The sequence below is a fragment of the Trachypithecus francoisi genome, unplaced genomic scaffold (genome assembly GCF_009764315.1).
Source record: "Trachypithecus francoisi isolate TF-2019V2 unplaced genomic scaffold, Tfra_2.0 Lachesis_group2, whole genome shotgun sequence".
Classification (NCBI taxonomy): domain Eukaryota; kingdom Metazoa; phylum Chordata; class Mammalia; order Primates; family Cercopithecidae; genus Trachypithecus; species Trachypithecus francoisi.
Window position 1 is genome coordinate 98733581 of NW_022681465.1, and position 16898 is coordinate 98750478.

Genomic DNA, 16898 nt, shown 5'->3' on the forward strand with positions numbered 1-16898 from the left:
CCAATTGGTCATGCCCAGTTCTTTTTAATAGATAGCAGTAGCCACAGAAAAGTGACTGAAGTTTTGCGTGAGGATTTGCTCATCCCACGCAGCTCAACTAAGTCTCAGGCCAGTTCTGTGTAACAGACTTTTATTAAACAGTTATTAGCAAATAGGTATGAAGCATTCATGAAGCCTGTCCTGTAAACTCAATGAAGTTCCAGCTTTCTGGCTTTTTTAAGTGCTCCAGTCTAATTTTTCTGGACAGTTCCACTCCAGGTCGACGTGTCAACTTTCCAGAGGCAGGATTCTCTCACCTTTTTAGTGGGCACCAGGGAGTGGGCATCCTCTGACCCAGCTGCTGGACATAAGGCCATTTAGCAACTGAACATCAGATGTCCTGAGGGTACAAGCTGTAGACATCCCTAGATTCTCATGCTCTGTTCATACAAGGGTGGAAAATTTTGCCAATTCACTTATCTTAAATACCACTAGTTTCATTGATGAAAACCTGTTATTAAACATCTGCCACGTGAGCAGCAAGCCACTGATTTTGATTTCACCAATGAAAATCCATTTGAGTATGCCAATTAGCAAAATCTGTGGTGTTGACTAAGACACAGATGCCTCTGATATAATGCTAGTTTACCACCCTGGTGAAGTCAATTCTGATTAGGACCACTGACTGTGTATAGGATATAATTGTTTTTTTTTTTTGTTTTGTTTTTTTGTTTTTTTGTTTTTTTTTTTTTGAGTCAGAGTCTCACTCTGTCACCCAGGCTGGAGTGCAGTGGCGTGATTTCGGCTCACTGCAACCTTCACCTCCTGGGTTCAAGTGATTCTCCTGCCTCAGTCTCCCAAGTAGCTGGAACTACAGGTGCCTGCCACCATGCCCGGCTAATTTTTGTATTTTTAGTAGAGATGGGGTTTCACCATATTGGCCAGGCTGGTCTAGAATTCCTGACCTCAGGTGATCCACCTGCCTTGGCCTCCCAAAGTACTGGGATGACAGGTGTGAGCCACCACACCCGGCCAGGATGTAATTTTAATCCATAAATATATTACATTGCCTATGCTGAAGTGTTTGAAACTAGACTACAGATGTCATAACTCTTTGTCACATTTATTAAGTGTCTAGGGCTTCCCTTCCCGCCAAGCCCCAGACAACTCGCTGTAGCTTAGTAGCGTCGAGATGAAGTCATGGGAGTTCTGTTGGCACATGAAGGAAAAAACAGACTAGCTTTGAATAAGTCATATGGTTTCATCATGTAACGTGAATTTTGCTAATGTAGAGCACAACTCAGAGTACAGTGGGGCCTTCTTGAACCCTGCCTAAGATTTTTCGCTAATGAGGCACTAAAATACTGGGTGCATTAAGTACATCTACTGTTATACACAGCGTGCACCTCTTGATTGGTGGTATTTTAAGGACTCAGCTCAGCATGTGCTTTTGTTCCCCCTCTTTCTTTTGTCCTGTATTCATTTCTTTCTGTCTTGGCATTTGCAGAAATACTGTGCCTCATCGTGCAGTGTGTTCTATAGTACACTGTAAATTAGCTAACTTTCTTCTACTGGTGGTGAGAGTCTTTTTGTTGTTCTGTTTTGTTTTGAGCAAGAATCATGGCTTCTTTTTCTGGGCACACTTGAAGAGAAACTCATTAAACTGCCATAGAGAAGATGTCTGTTGCCTTAATGTGCTTTGTGAATTGGTTCAGCCACATTACCAAATAGGTTTAAAAGGTTACATTCTTTCCTCCTCAAAACACTGCAGTGCTAGAAATTTGAGGAAGGCCTAAAAATGTTTTCTAACATTAGGAGGCCATAGGAGAAGCCACGGTTTGCTGTGTGGTTGCATTACTTGGACAGTAAATGGCAAATGGAAATGTGCATGTGTATAGCCAGTGACCTTTCTTTATAAGCACACTTTGCTTAGATTCTGCACTATGTCATTTTCAACTCAATAACCTGAGTCGTAGTAAAGAATTCTTACAAATTACCGATTCCTATATTCTGGGGGTCAGTAACAAATTACTGGTAAACCAGCTGCCAAATCTTTTGAGAACATTGATTTTATTGTGAGTCTACGTCGAAGTGTGTTCAGATAGAAATGTTTAGCTTTACAATGGCAATATGATATGGTGCAAATAATATACTGGACTGGATTGTATGTTAGGCTTTGTCATTAACCAGCTCTGTGGACTTGGGTGATCATTTAACACTGAGCCCCATTGCTCTAGATTTTCTCATCTGTGAGGAGAGTATAAGAAATGTTCCGTTAATCAAATATGGAATTGTTGCGTTTTTCCACTAAGGCTACTTATAACTAGATATATTACCATTTAGTCTGAGGTTTTCGCCTGGTATTTCTCAATCCTAAAATCTCTCTACAAATGTCATTCCTTATTCCTTGCATAGTATTATTATTAGGCAGTCTTCTCTCAGTATCTTCAGAGGAAGTTAATTTTTAAAAGAGAAATTACTTTAAAGCTATAGGGAAAATATGGAGCAGAAATAAGGGATTCATTTTTCTACTCAAGGAGTTGGCTTTTTTTTAGCCTGATTTTTTTCTTTGTCTTAGAAAGCCTTTTGTACTTTGAATCTAGAAAAACAAGCTTTTAAATCTGTTTTATTTGAATAAGAGTAAAGGGTTAGGGGAAAACAAAGATAAGTATTGTGCCTGTGATTGGCTAAGCTTGTCTGCTGGGAATTTCTAAAGTGCCTTTCACTTTGAGAATATGCTCACCTGTCTGTCCCTCAGTATGAGTGCTGTAATACAGCAAATGAACAAAGAATGAAGCAAAACGGGCAACAGGAATAGTAGTTCAAAGACCATGGAGCAGTTATTTGTGGAGCTGGTAAAGGCCCTGTTAAATAAAGATCTATTTGATGTGGGAGCATCAGGGACATGATCTGGTGGACAGACGAGAACACGAGAGTGTACAGAGGATTAGTTTTCAAATCTCCTGGCATTTCAGCACAAAAGAATGATGAAGATGTATTCTACATGAGCTGTCATTTTACGCTGGAAGCTTTGCTGATCCAGAATAAACAGGTTCATAAAGATGGTATGAGATTTTGAGTATGTGAGAGCAAATAGTGATAGGCATAGCATCTGATCAATTTCAAAACCCGAAAGTGTTGTAACAGTCTACCCTTCTTTAAAAAATGAACCAAACTACCCAAATTCACAGATAATCCAACTACCAAAAACCTGCATATAATTCTAAAATACATTATTTCTGTCTGCTGCAGGACTTGAAAATCTTTTATCCTAATTCTCAGCAATTTCTTTACTTTTCTCTAATGATAACAAGGTTTCTAAAACCTGGGCTTTCCTGCTGGGAAAATCCGCCCAGAGCTATCTCAGAGCAGATGGTCTTCTTTTCTCACTACTGTAAACCTTTTAGGATTGATCCTTTTTTTCATTTTTACCTATCTGAAGAATAAGTGTCTTTGAGACCTTAGAAACCCACTGTTCACAGGGAACAAGAAGCTGTCTTGGCCGGAGTTCATAGTTGCATAGATGATATAATATAAAGGTAATGGAAAATCAAGGAATTGTGTTTCTGTCTGTAGCATCAAAAAAAAAATAGGTTGATTTTTAAGCACTAAGGGGATAGGCTTTAAAATATCTACATTTTTGAGCCTTATTATGCATTGAGTTTCTGGATGGTAATTAACACCTTCCTAGTCTTAGGAATTTCAAGTGTTAAAGAATAATTTCTTCTTTTTCAGAGGGTGCAATACTTGTTACTATATTTAAAGACATAGAAAGATGAGGAAGGGATTGGAAGACTGGTTGCCATAATTATTCTGGGAGTATTTTAGTCACATAAAATGTTGTACTTTGTAAACTTTTTATAAAGGCCTTTCGGGATGATAAATTTCTAATAGAAAATTCTGGGCCGGGCGCGGTGGCTCAAGCCTGTAATCCCAGCACTTTGGGAGGCCGAGACGGGCGGATCACGAGGTCAGGAGATCGAGACCATCCTGGCTAACACGGTGAAACCCCGTCTCTACTAAAAATACAAAAACTAGCCGGGCGAGGTGGCGGGCGCCTGTAGTCCCAGCTACTCGGGAGGCTGAGGCAGGAGAATGGCGTAAACCCGGGAGGCGGAGCTTGCAGTGAGCTGAGATCTGGCCACTGCACTCCAGTCCGGGCGACAGAGCGAGACTCCGCCTCAAAAAAAAAAAAAAAAAAAAAAAAAAAGAAAATTCTGAGGCAGCTTATAGTTTTTTTGTGTTTTTACATCAGTCATTTATAAATTATCTTTGGTCCCAACTAAAATGAGCATGAATCTCATTTCTGAGACTTACTAACCATGACTTTGAGTCAATTACTTAATCACCCTGAGAAAATCACAGCTTCCGCATCTGAAAAATAGGGAACAAAATAATCTCAATCTCATCAGGTTATTTTGAGGATTAAATGAGATAATGCATAAACAATTTTTACCATATGGTCAGGCACTTAATGTGTACCAAATTACAACAATCTTTTAAGTTATGATTACTGTTACCATAGTTATTTGGTAATCATTTTTTCCCCTCATTTGTAAATAAGCAGTTAGGACCACATGATTGTTGAGGTAAAATGTCTGCATTATTAAAAGTCTTTACAGTTCTATGTATTTTTATTTTTTTATTAAAAAGTAATTGTAGAGACAGGGTCTCACTTTGTCACTCAGGCTGGAGTGCGGTAGCAGAGTCATAGCTCAGTGTGGTCTCTTAAGTCTTGGGTTCAGGTGATCCTCATGCCTCAGACTCCCAAGTAGCTAGGACTACAGGTACACGCCGTCACACCCAGCTCACATTTTTATTTTCATTTTGGTAAAAATGGGGTCTTGCTATGTTGCCCAGGCTGGTCTCAAACTCTGGGACTCAAGCAATCCTCCTGCCTTGGCCACCCAAAGTGCTGGTATGATCACAGGTGTGAACCACTGTGCCTAGCCCCAGTTCTACTATACTTTTTTAAAAAATGCTTATCGTACTCTCAGCAGTGTGTTAGCCATGGAGGAATATAAATTGCAGTATTTAATTCCTACCCCCTCGAGTGTCATTTAACTGGCAAAAATAAATAAATGAAGCAGAGACAGTAATGAATTGCCTGGTAAACACTATCAGTGCAATGTTGATTTTGAGTGGAAGGAGATCTGAGTGGCAGCCAGAGAAGGTGTCCTTGAAGTGGTGGTTTTCCATGTGGGTCTGGAAGGTGGGATGGGACTTTTTAAACAGCATAAACTTAGGCATGTCCATTATGGGAATGCATGCAGTAGTCATCGGTCGGGCCAGGAGATAGGGGATGTGACACAGGCTGAGATGAGGTGGAAGGTATGCTCCTGTCATGGCCCTCTGTGGTGGGAGACACTGCAGCTCTGAGGTCATGTGCCCTATTTTCAAACTCTGTATACCAGCTGTGAAGCAAAGGGAAAATCTTCTATCTTATCAGTACAATGGGGGAAGTCACACCATGTACCTCATTAGGAATGTTATCATTAGATGATCTGGTGAAGCCATTCCATAGAGTGATCAGGCTGTTTTGGCCTAAGTACGGCCAGTACTGAGTTAAATGAGACATAGTCTGCCCTATGACCCAGCAGCCTCAATCCTAAAGAGGGCATGTTTGTGTGAGGACATGTACCCAGGTGTCTTTTGGAACATTGTTGTGACAGAAAGTCAGAGGTTTTGTGGGCGTTGACAGTTGAGGGTGGTTGGGTAAATGGAGGAATGTCACAGAGTACCATTTAGCCATTGGAGGCAACAGCCCAAGGGAACACGCAGCAATGCGGATAGAGCCTAAAACATATTACTGTGTGGAACCAAGCTTAAAACATCAATTCTTCAGTATCATACTTTTAATGTCAGTCAATTAAAAGTACACACCATGCAATGTACATTTTATAGGAACATGTGCAAATAGCTGAATATCCATCAGATATAGAGAAACATTGCTTGGAGGCAGGAGGGAAGGGCCTAGGACTGGAAAGTAGCCATGCAGGTAAGTAAACGGATGAGTGATTGAGGAGTAGGAGGAGTCAGCCTACTCTCTCCTGTACACTTGGATCTGCACAAGGAGAAATTGGTAGGCAAAGAAATATGACATAAGGGAGGCTTAAATGCTTGAGAAGTGGATGCAGCCACCTGTAAGGTAAGTACTACTATGGGGAGCAATGGAGTAGCTAATACCGACATAGTACTCACTTGGGCCCAGCATACTCCCAGCTGCTTTACACAAGTGTGAACCACTTTCATCTGCACAGCAACCTGAGGATTTTGGGTACTGTTAACACCATGTTGCAGATGAGGAAACTGAAGCATGGTGAAGTTCAGTAACTTGCACAGGGTCACACAGCTGGTAAAAGTGAAGCCGGGATTCAAGCCCAATTAGTCTGACTTTAAGCCCCTGTTCTTAACCACTAAGCCTTGCTGACTCCTGATGGATGTAACTAAAGTGGAGATGAGAGGTAAAAATGCCTTCCACAGGTGGTACCACTGGCACGGGCCTCACATTTGCAACTGCTTCCTCTCTGTGGAGGCTGACCATTTTCTTTCAGTGTGTGCACATGTATATAAAACTTCTTATTGAAATATAATATAAACTCATTAGTGTACAGTGTGATGAATTTCCACAAACTGAACAAGATCAAGCAACGCAGAACAAGATGGACAGCCCTGAAAAACTAAGGAAAACAAAAACGTCTGTCATTTGTACCAGGTACTAAATTATGATGCTGGAAAACAACGTCATGAAAAACATAAGCCTTTAAAAGTAAAAACAATAGAAATGTAAAACTTACTGAAATTGCTAGCGGTATCAGGCCTTCCTAAGGCATAGAAAAAGCCCCTCTACCTTTTCATTGATTTTTTTTTTTTTTTTTTTTTTTTTACTACAGTTAGTTGCTTTTGTTATGACTGGCCAGGAGGCATGGATGACTCATGAAGGAAAGCAGAAAAATCTCTCAATGCATTTAAAGGCAGCCTCCTGTTATCAAACGATAAAGCAGTTTGAGCTGCAAGCGTTAGTTAGACATAAATAAATAGATAAATACCTATCATGATTGGATCATAAGGAAGACCTTGCAGTGGCCAGATAGATGAATTTTCTTCTCTCCTGGTCATCGTTTAACTCTGTAGGACAACTGTCTTAGATGTTCAGTGTCGATTCCTGTGGGCCACATTTGCCAGTTTGCAGAACAAAGCTATGACAATGTGTATCACACTAAAAGGATAATGTTTTCCCATATTTCAAATGGTCAATTCTATGTCCAGAAAAAGTGTCATGTTGTGTTTTGGGGCTACTCGTAACACATCTTCTACCTACCTGGCAAATTTGTACATAACAATTCAGAACCTTTGGGCAGTGAAGTTAAATAACTCACACAAGATCCCAGAGCTAGTAAAAGGTGAAGCTAGGATTCAGACCAGTTAATCTCTGTACTTTGCCGTCATAGCCTAGTCGTTGCCACCAACACCTAGGAAGGACTGGGCCTCTTTCCTGGGGCACAGACTGTGCTAGGCAATGCAAGATTTCTCAGGGTTCAAGAGGAAGGCAATATACCATCTATACCATCTTTTTTTCTCTTTTAGCCTGAAGTAATCGTGATGTTCTTTACACCTAAATACCACAGAAATCTTTTGTCCTAGATACCACTCTTCTGGCCCCTGGCTCCTATGGACCTAGGTAAAGCTGCAAAGCTGATGGAAGAGTGTGCATTCTCCTTATGGTTCCTAGCCCAGTTTACAAGGATTTTTTTTTTGTCTCCGTTGGCTTTAACAAGAACTGCAGACCCCTCACAATTCTATTGAAAAATGGGCAAAGGAAACAAATGAACAGTTCACAGAAAATCAAATACGAATAAATGGCTCATATGCATAGGAAATGATTCTCAACTGCCCTTATAAGAAAAGTACACATTAAAAATTGTACTGATATATATATATAATGTTTAAAATAAATAGAAGTTTAAAATAATATATATACACATATGCACACACATATATACACACACACATATATATTAATTACCTGTTGGTTTGGCAAAAATCTAAAACTGGGAGTATTTCTGGTTTCTAAAACTGGAAATCTAAAACTGAAAGTATTTTGCAGCTATACTTTCTGGGAAAATAGCTTGCTTTCTTTGTTTTGTTTTGTTTTTTGAGACAGTCTCACTCTGTCACCAAGGCTAGAGTGCAGTGGTGCCATCACTCACGACTCACTGTAGCCTCGACCTCCCTAGGCTCAGGTGATCCTCCCACCTCAGCCTCCTGAGTAGCTAGGAAAACAGGCGCACATCACCACACCCAGATAATTTTTGTATTTTTTGTAGAGATGGGATTTCGCCATGATGCCCAGGCTAGTCTCAAACTCCTGCGCTGAATTGATCCACCAGCCTTGGCCTTCCAAAGTTCTGGGATTACAGGCATGAGCCACTGGTCTGGGAAATAGCTTTCTGATAATTCTGGTAGGAATGTAGGTTAGAACAACTTCTGCAGATGGCAAATTGTCAGTGTTAATCAAAATACATGTACCCTTTGACCCACCAGTTCCTCTTTGGGGAGTAAAGCCATCCGATAGACCAGTGTACATGCTGAATGAGTCCTGGAAAATATTATTTATTATAGCATCCTTTTTAATACCAAAAGATTGGAAACAACCCAAATATCTTTTAGTAGTTAAGTGGATAAACAAAGTATGTTTCCTTTGTGCTATGGAATACCATACAGCTATATAAAAGACTGAGGGCTTTGCACTGATATAAAAGGATCTCCTGGTCAGAGGGAAAAGTCAAAGGGCCAAATAGTAGCCTTAATATGTTTCATTTGCTGTAAAAGTAGGAGGGGAATAAGACTATGTACTCATTGGCTCATGTAGTCAGATATTACATATTTGCTCATAAATTCTGGACAAGTTCATACAAAACTTAGAACAGTGGTTCTCTCTGGGAGAGTAATGTGGGAATTGGGTGAATGGGGGACTAGGATGGAAAGGAGTTTTTTAAAAACTAAATGCTTCTCTATACTTTATAGACTGTGGTAATATATTAACCTTTCCAAAAAAAGTGGGTTTTTTTAAACATAAAGAAATCCAGAGCCCTTGACCCAGAGTTTCTTCCTTTCATTCTGTGCCAGCTGCTAAAGCTCCCTGGTCCCTTTCAACTTCTACTGGATTCCTCCTGAATTGCCTAGCTTCCCCTTAACAATGGACCATTTGAGGACATTCACCATCCTCTAAAGTTTATTGCAACAAAAGGTGGAGAAGGAGAAGTAGAAGACGAGAAGGAGAAGTAGAAGAGAATAGAGCTTATCTCGTTTGTGTTCAGCCTAACATCTCTCTACTCAGACCCATACAAGTAATTCTAAGGAGAGTGGATTCCACTTATTTTCCATGATGCTATGTATAAGGTGTGATAGAAACATAGTATTAAAGCACCCAAAAATACCAAAGATAAAAAATATCTTTGAAACTCAGTTCCACTAATGCAATATATACTGACATTCCCTTTGTGGCCAAGCACTGTGCTAAGTGCTGGAGATTTAGTACTTAGACTTTTGGAAGGTGAGTATAACCAGCTGCCTTTTGAAGAATCACTCCTTCCCATAGACCTTGAACACTGTTTTATTTCTGTTGTAAGAGTAACACATATCCAGAAAAGTGCAAGTATTAATGAACTTTCACAAATTGACTCTACTCATGTAATCAGCACCAAGGTTGAAAACAAAACAGCATCACCAGCCCCCAGAAGATCCCCTTGTACTATCTTTGTAGCAAATTTTATATTCTATTTTGAATTTTCTATTGTTTTGAAGTTTTGTTTTTGTTTTCAAAATCTTATGTTTTTCATGATACTGCTTCCCAACATTATAATTTATTATCCAGCAAAATGACAGCTGTTTTGGTTTTTCTATGTTTTTAAGGAAAGGATGGGATTGAATTTTAGAACATGGGTAAAATAATACGTGTGAAGATCATACTCACTATGGCTATTAAAATTTCAATTGCTGCAATTTCTATGTTAAGTCCACTTGAATATTGTGACCAAAAACATCTGGGAGGAAAATTATATTTAGTCCATTTCTCTTTCCTAACACAGGAATGCAGTTATTTTTCTCCTGTTTTGCAGCTGGCAAAAGTTGAGTAGGCATAGGCGAACTGTTACAGTCCCACCTCTCCTATCCTTATGAGGACTTTTATTTTTAAAGACTTAAAAAAATTGGTGAATTATTATTTGTTGACTTTTCCTAGTCATCAGAGTTGTGCTTGCCAAAGACTGTGTAACAGGAAATTTGCCAAGATGGGATTAGCAATTTGTTTGGAGAAAGGGTGTAGGAAATATTTTAAATTTAAAGGTGAAAAGATCACAGACGAGGTTAAGTACAAGTTACTCAATTTGGCTTCTATTTACGAAGAACTACTGAAATTATCCCTTTACCTTTAGGGACTTCTGTGTTTCATTTGCCCCCAAGTCCCCTTACCCGTCAGGCAACAAAAACAAGTCAAAACATAACCAGCAACACCTTAAAAAAAATTAAGCATTTAACCGGGCAAGTTTTATCAAGTTTTGTCCTGCTTCTGTGGATTCTGGAAGGAGTCTGTTTCCTAGTAGTGCTTGAGAAGAGAAACCTGGCCTAGGTTTTGCTGGCCAGTGCTCAGAGGCCAGTGATAACTTTTTGTAACTGGTTTCAGTGTCTTGATAACTCTGTTGCCTGTTTTAACAAATTTCAGGTTAATGTGTTTTGAGTTCTTTAAATTTTATTTTATAGATACTCCCTTTCCATTACCTCACACACCTTTATCTATTTCCTGCCTGAAAAAAGAGATTTGACCCTGATGTGCCCAAGTATGGTTTTCCTTGAATTTATTCTGCCTAGGATTTGCTGAGCCTCTAGGGTATGTGGATTAATGATTTTCATCAAATTTGGGGACGTCCTTGGACATTATCTACTTAAATATATCTTTTAAACCACTTTCTCTTCTCTCCTGGGACTCCATTTATATCTATATTAGGAAGTTTAATATTGTCCCACAGATCTTAGGCATTCTTTTTATTTTTGTTTTGTTTGTGCTTTTTTTTTCTTGGCAGTTCATTTGGGATAATTTCTATTATTTTGACTTAACTTTGCTGATCATTTATTGTGCTTTACTCTGCCAGTTAGTAAGCCCATTTCATTGGGGGTGAGCCCATTTCATTCTAATATGTTCTTCAGGCTAGATTTTTCTTTTTTGTTTTTGTAATTCAATCTCTCTGCTAAAAATTCCCACATCTTCTTTATGTTGCCATACATTTGCCACTGTATCCTTTAGCATACTTTTTAGTCTGTCTGACAGCACCAGCATCTTGACTATCTCTGTATCTGTGTGTCTTCTCTTGACCATGGGTCATAACAATATCCAAACCTAGCTCAAGCAGGGAACAGAATGACTCAGCACCCTACTACAGTGTATGACGCAGAAGAGGCATACGTTTTTCTGAAACTAAGTAGTATTTACCTCAGCATCAGTTTCTACCGAGATTTAAAATGTTTGGCACCTACTTGAAAAATTACCAATACGAGAAGAAGCAAAAACTCCTATTTCTGAGATTTCCTTTACCACCTAGGAGGTAGACTATAAGCAGGGACCACTGCTCTCACTCCTACAGTCAAAATAAGCTGAGTAAGTAATAAAAATCATAGTTTAAAAAAATCGTAAAAAATGCTAAGAACATAAATCTTGAAAAAGTAAATTCCAGAAATTGGCAAACTCTTCAACGGAAAGAAGAGGCCCATGGTTTCTTTCACCCCGGTGGATTGGCAGGAAGAGGAGGAATCTGCCATGAATGAGGTAAGAGGGAATCAGCCAAATTGAAAACCTACTTTTCACTTCTAGCTTTTCTTTCTGTCTTCACTCATGTTGTGAGCAGTGGTCTCTTGTGTTTATTTACGTCCTATGTGGAAGTCTCAGAAATAGGAAATTTGTTCAAGGAGACTAGGAAATTTGCCAGTAGGGAAAAGAGTACAGAGACAAGCCTTGGCCATTGATAAATAGGGCACAGTTATGTTGTCCTGTCACTGTTGTAAACGCATGGACGTGGTAACACTCCTTATTTTCTGGATTTATCTTTCATGTGAACTGCAGGCCTACCTATGGTGTGGTAGTCATGTATTTTTATGCCTTGTGTTTATTTCTTTAGAGATTTGATCACTGTAGTACACAAGGGATTTGTTTCTGTAGCTCTTGCTTTTAGACTTTTTTTTTTTTGGATTTGTTGCTGCAATCTTGCAATTGTCCAAAGGGACACTTTATTGAATTACAGCGTAGGCCACCGCCTCTTTCATCATAGCACAATTCAAGACTGAAATTCTAAGTTACTAAGTACAATAACTGGTACATGGTGTGACAATAACAGTCTCCATTTTCCTTGTGGTCATTCTATGATTGCACTAAAATTAGGGCTCATTTAAACCCCCATTTTTCAAAGTGTATTCTTTCAGAAGCACATCCTATGTTTTCCCAAAAAGTGTTTCATATTAAATTTGCGTAGCACCAGAGATTATGTTCCTTGCTCTTAGAAAATAAAATGCTAATGATTGTAAAAAGTCTTGGGGAAATCTTAAAAGAAGTAAATCCTTTAAGCTATTAGTTTAATTAGGTGTTTCTCAAACTTCCTTGAATACAGAACCTTTTAGCAAAGGAACTTTAAGTTTTTCTTGTCAAAGCCATTCACAAAGTACAGAACATTCTTTGGGGAAATGTTGAGTTAAATGGACTCTGTTGCTCTATATTTTGGGGAGTATGAATAATTCATATTGGACTATCATTCTGTACACCTGGAAACATCTTCTCCACTGTTTCCTGAGAAGAACCCGGGAAGCTTGCATTTGGAGGAAGGAAGAGCTCTACCCCAGAAGCCTGTTTGGTTGCAGCGTTATGGCTTAGGTCTCCTCATTATAAGTGTTAATGTAGTAATGCTCTGCTACTGTAGGAGTATCCTGATCTCGGCTGCCTGACTTCTCCAAGGACTGTCCTAGTTTGCTAGTCCAGGAAAATAAGCTAGGTCAGCTGTCATATCCCCCCAAATGAAAAAAGACAGTTAGCTGCCTAGACTGCAATTGGAAGGAAAGGTCAATCAATATATTACCTTTCTTTCCATGTGTTCCTTGGCCGCCGGCAGAGTTGTGCCTTCTCACTAGTGGTGGTAATCTCTTCTGCTAAATTTTATTTTAACCTTGCAAATAGGTGAAAGGAAGGGCACAGTTAATAACGTCTTCCCCCATATACCTCTGAGCATATTATTTGGGCTGAATCTTGCCCCTCCTTCCCCTAGCAGTAAGGCCTGCACAGTCCTGCTTCGACAGAGTGTTATACAAGTAGCTGGTTTTATTTATTGTGGGAATTTCTCCTAGAGCTCTGTCATGCTCTTGCTTAGACAGAGTGCAAACATTTTTGTGATTCTTGACAGTAGCTGGGATCTACGTGGAATGGGGGTTTTCAAAACATTTCTCAGTCAATATGTTTACTCTACTTCACCAGCCATGCAGTGTGATACGGTGCATCCCCAATACTTGAAATAGACTGCAACAGGAGGTCAGAATGGAGCATAGATTTTCTAACACAGCATGTTAGATGAAATGATTTTGTGTACTTTGAAGTGGAAAATTCAATCAGAATTTTCCACACTTTTTAGTTAAAGCAACACTGTTATTTATTGATGAAAGGTAGACTGAGAAAAATACAAAATGCAGAGTCTAGCATATTATTTCTGGTCATAGCAAGAAATACTTTTCTCTTGCAATTTAATGAAAGCTATGCAAGATAAAAAGGATCTGCTTAAAATATACAGCTATGGAATGCTTGGAACATATGCCAATATGTTTAGCATGTGGGTGGATAAAAATGGAATCCAGCTTTGTAAGAGGTTTTTCATTAAGAAATGGACTTCATGCTTGATAAATGACAATTACAATTGCCCAGGTAATCCATTTTGGCTTAGTTTTAAAGTAACCAAGTTCATTTAAAGGCACCTGGGAGTATCAATAATAAATTAAAGGATAGATTCTCTAAGTTTTCATCAAAGTTGGCTTAGATAATATTTAAATTTATTACTAGTTTTCGTCTGTCCTTTGGTGCACTGAAGATACATCAGCATAACTACCTGTTATGTAGATGAATAATTTATACTTCCAAATTGCAAAACCTTAGGGTTGCAATGTCAGATTTGTGCATGAATATTTAAGATAGAATAATAATCTAATAGTAGAGTGCTCAGTGTGTGCCGGTTACTCTAGGTGCTTTACATATATTATTTCATTTAGTCCTCACAACAACTCTGACTTCTCAAATCTACAATATCCAGCGACGGAAGAAAGCCACAGAGAGGGTAGGTAGTTTACCCAAGGCCATATGGAAAGATGGGGCTGGCACTCACTTTGGCATGCAGACTCCCAAGCCAGACTTCTGAGACACTTTGCCAGGCCATGTACCTGAAGCTCTGCCACCTCAACATTTTCATCCTGGTGGTCCTAAGTAGGGGTGAGTAAGCCACTTAATTCAATTAGCATATAAGACTTGTTTTTAGATTCTTTCTTTAAAAGAGGCATAATTCTTCAAGAGTTTCTTTTACTCTAGATACTGTTATTTTTTTTCTGGTTGATATACAATTCAACTCAGTGTAATTCAGTTTTCTTTTTTAAACTAGCATTTAAAGTGACAGAACCGTTTAAAAGTATTAGTGCAAATTTAAAAGTATTGTCCAAATAGTGTAGCTTCAAATGATAGTTTAGGCTGCCTAAAACTTTGTGTTGTTCAAAGTTCCTTTGTTCTAATGTTGATTCTCCCCACCTCCTTTGTTCGAACTATTTTATATCATCAGTTTTTGTTGTTGCTCTGTGTGTGTGTGTGTGTGTGTGTGTGTGTGTGTAAACTTTTATTCTGAAGAAAGTGAGTCCAGAATCAACTATCAGTTTCATGTTTCCAAGGCAATCCAGTGTAACTCTGTGTAAAAACACATACGTTCTGTGTAATTCGGTAAGCATGCCAATCCAATACGATCTAGTATGCTTTTTAATTTTCGAAAGAAGAACCTAGTTAGTATAATAGAAACTAAAGTGAAAACCACCTAAACTCATTCATACATTGCAGATGGCTGCATTCATGTGTAATTAGGGTAGGGTCTTCTTGCTTGGAAATGACTTGATTTTTTGGTGAACAAAAATAAGTGGCCACCTTATGAACATTTTCTTAAGTCTCAAAAATAAGTGTCCACTCAGTTGTATAGTCTTTGTGATCCCAAAAAACCGCAGGGGATCGTTTTGACTTTGAGGGAAGGATTCTGTCTTTGTAGCGAGAACAAAATTCAGTCTTTAGGAAGAAGCAATTAAAACCCCAGAGCCTTTTATTGCTTTTTAAAAAAAAAAATCTCACTGCACTGAAATATTTTCTGCTAATTAACTGTCACAAATATGATGCCATTAAACTTGGACTCTCTTTGGTTAACTTCAAAGTCACTAACACGCACTATGCAACCCTCCCAAATCTATTTTGGAAAAGGGAAACAACTTGACAGATCTGTAATCCATGTTTTCAAGGCTTTTGTTTCTCATAGAACCTAATCCTGATTTAAGAACATGTTTTCATTTTCTTTGGGTAACATACACCAACCTTTTTGATGCTAGGGCTGTGTTGATGTCTGGTGTGTATTTGGAAACACGATGCCAGAGCTAATTTGCAAAGTTGATTTAGTACTAGTATTAGCCAGGAATGTACTTAGCTACAGGTAACAGAAAACCCAACTAACAGTAGCTTAAATAAATAGAGATTTATTTTTCTCATATACGAATATTTGTTGGTAGAATGTCCAGGGCTGGTGACATATGGAAACAGTGTCATCGAGGACCCTGGCTTCTTTTGTCTTTGCTCTTCTTTTTTTAATGTGAGGACCCTGACCTTGGGCAAATCATGACATAACTTTCCTAATACTCAATTTCCGCATGTGAAAAAATACTGAACATTCTTCCTATAGTTGCAGGATAGGGTAAGGCTTGCATGAAATCCTATATGAGAAAATGTCCCTTTCAGGAATAAAGTTGATGTTTAACACTGCAATGGCAACCACAGCTGTACTAGTTTTCACAGTGGTGATGGGGAGGGAGGATATGGAGTGGGGAATAGGGGATCTTACCTGCACCCATGGTCTTCATTCTCGAAGTTCTCGATTCCTGCATACTTTCAGATGATGTTATTTAAAATAGTACGTTGGAGAAAATACTTTTAAAAATGGCAGGTACTGTACCCTGTAACAAATAGAATCTATTACTGATTAAGTGATATGTATCTTCTATAAACTAATTGTTTATTCTGTGACCTCTTTACAATAAATTTCAGTACCATTAAAGGCTTAAGTTTACATTATTGATTATTTGAATATGTGTGTCATTAATCTTCCATTGTGCTCAGACATTTTATATGTACATTTTAAGTGTTGTTTTTGCATTTAGATGGAGAGGAATGGCCAGAAGAAAGTAGACTTGTGGATATTAGCTTCATATAGCACTTCAAGAGGTCCCTTGAGCTGATTTGCCAGTAAATTTCTACACTGAAATAGGCTTTCAGAATAAGGACTGCTAGATAAACCACAAGGTGTCCGTAGTAAATAAAAATGATTAATCTCAGCAGAGTAAATTCACTATCACTGGTCAAATAGTCTCATCCAATTCTGTTTCCTGGTTCTATAAAAAGCCTTTTTCTTTTTGTATTAAGGTTGTCTATAATTTTAATAGAACACTTGAATTATTACCTGATTTTAAAAAATTGGTTCATAAAAGGATATTGATTCTTCAAATTAGGGGTAGTTGAAATGTACGTATATTAGCAAACTGGTCCCTTGATGGGTCCTGGAAAGTCCTGTCAAGAAAACTCATCTTAAATCTATGTAAGAGACACC

At 38.6% G+C, this 16898-nt stretch overlaps 1 protein-coding gene across 7 annotated transcripts in view; it reads left to right on the forward strand.

Moving 5' to 3' along the window:
• Nucleotides 1-16898, forward strand: part of MAST4 (microtubule associated serine/threonine kinase family member 4) — a 595073-nt gene that overhangs the window by 271914 nt on the left and 306261 nt on the right. The window lies entirely within an intron of this gene.